Source organism: Tupaia chinensis, unplaced genomic scaffold (genome assembly GCF_000334495.1).
Source record: "Tupaia chinensis unplaced genomic scaffold, TupChi_1.0 Scaffold000164_1, whole genome shotgun sequence".
Lineage (NCBI taxonomy): Eukaryota > Metazoa > Chordata > Mammalia > Scandentia > Tupaiidae > Tupaia > Tupaia belangeri.
In genome coordinates, this window is record NW_006159638.1 from 2,076,893 (window position 1) to 2,079,249 (window position 2,357).

General features: G+C 34.9%; 1 protein-coding gene across 1 annotated transcript in view; it reads left to right on the forward strand.

Annotated features, from left to right (window-relative positions):
• MSH4 (mutS homolog 4) overlaps positions 1–2,357 on the forward strand; it is a 130,528-nt gene that overhangs the window by 114,764 nt on the left and 13,407 nt on the right. The window lies entirely within an intron of this gene.

Here is a 2,357-nt window from a genome sequence, read left to right on the forward strand (position 1 = left end):
CTATATTGAAGAGGAGTGGAGAAAGTGGACATCCTTGTCTTGTACCCATTTTTAGTGGAAAAGCTTTCAGTTTTTCTCCATTGAGGATGATGTTTGCTATGGGTTTGTCATAGATAGCTTTTATTGTGTTGAGAAATGACCCTTCTATGCCGATTTTGCCGAGAGTCTTGATCATGAAGGGATGTTGTATCTTATCAAATGCTTTTTCTGCATCAATTGATATGACCATATGGTTTTTATCTTTCTTCCTATTAATATGGTGTATTACATTATGGTTTTGCGTATGTTGAACCATATTCATAGTATTTAAGTACTGCTAATTTTTCATCATATATTTAAGTTACAGAATATTGAGAAGAAAAATAAAAATCACTGAAGAACTTTATTTCTTCTTTATGGTTAATGCATTCTCATTTTTACTCAAGATAGTTATATCATGTTAGGTGAAATTATGACTTTGTTATTGTCTTCATTTGGTATTTGAATGTGGTGTAAGAAGATGTGTACAGGTACCAAGTTGACAAGGGGTAGACTTAAGTTAATTTTATGTGTTAAATTAACTGGTCTAGAGACCAGCAGGTGGCGTGTGGTTAAGAGGCTGGACATTCCCACATGGCCGACCACAGTTCAAGTCCTGGACCTGGTGGCTTGCTTTCTCAATTTCCATCTCTCTCTCTCTCTCTCTCTCTGTGTGTGTGTCTGTCTCTCTATGGTCAAAATAAATGACAATAAATAAAATTAAATAAATAATTCTTTAACAAAATTAACTGGTCTATGGGTGTTCATACAGTTGGTCAAATATACTGGTTTTGTCCTCAAGGGTGTTTCTAGATGAGATTAACATTTGAATTGTAGACTAAATAAAGTATATTGCCCTCCCCAACGTGGGTAAAAACACCCATCTAATAAATTGAAAGCCAGAATAGAACAAAAAGGTTTACCATCCAAAGAGTAAGAGGGAACTCTTGCCTTACTGTCTCAATCTGGAAAATTGGTTCTTTCTAGCCTTCAGACTCAAGTTGAAAAGCTCTTTCTGAATCTGTAGCCTAACTCTATTCAGACTGGAATTACATCATTAACTCCCGAGTCTCCAGCCTGCTGACTAATCTTGGAACTTGTGTCACCATAACTAAATGAGCCAATTCCTTGAAATAAATCTCTTTATAACACACACACACACACAAATATATACATACATACACATACCTCCATCTTGTTGTTCTGTTTCTCTGGAGAACCTTGATGAGCACAATATTGATTTCTCAGATATGTTGTAATAGCTAAGAATAGTGCTATTAGTAATATTTTTGAATATCCTTTCTAGAATAAGTAGTTTGGTAAAAGTATAATATTGCTACTTTTAAGAAGCTTAAAGGTAACTATTATTTTTTCTAACCTTAAATCCTTAGTGCCTCTCAGAAACTATGCAATATATAGTCCCTGAATAAATATTTTGAAAATTTAATTAACCTGAAATAGAGCTTACAAAGTTATTATAAATGATTGGTTTGATACACAAATTTTAAGGACATTATTGTTATTTAACATGGTTTCTAGGTTCTAAATAGCTTATTGGGTTTCTAACTAAATTCCTGTTGCTTTATAAATTTGGCTTGTAAAATTTTCCCTTTTGATTTGTTGAGTGTGTAGTTGAGAATTTTTTTTATAATAAAAAAATTCCTTTCCCTGCTGTCTACCTTTCACAGTTGATAGCTATTTTGCCAGTTAAATATTTTCTTTTTACTGACTTAATATTTAATTTCCACTGATCTCTTTAGTTTATGTCTACAGTCTTAAAACAAAATGTATTCCAATCTCTACTTGCTTTAGTAACTTCTAGAATTGAAACCTTGTTCTAGTCATGAGTCACTTGAACTACTTGCATCAAAATCACCTAAAGTACTTATTGAAAATGCAGTTTTCGGGAACCAGCATTTAGTTTAATGGCTATGTCGCTGGACTCCCACGTAGTCAACCGCGGTTTGTGTCCCGGACCCGGTGACTTAAAACTCACGCCGGGCGCGTGTGCGTGCGTGCCCAAGATCCCGAGAGGAGAATGCAGGAGAAGGGATTATGGTGTGACCATCTCCCCTGGGGGGTGATTTCTTGGTCTCTGTCTCTATGTCTCTCTCTGTCAGTCGGGCGAGCGCACATGCCCTATAGTGAATATCTCTCCAAAAAAATAAATAAATAAAAAGTAGAAAATGCAGTTTTCTAGAGCACCATCATTACAACTATTGATTGAGAAGAATGTCAGCGGTTGGTACTCCAAGAATTTGCATCTTTAACAAGCTTTTCAAATGATTACTGTTTGAAGACTATTCTCCTAAGCAGTGTTTTCTTTTTAATTTTTCCCT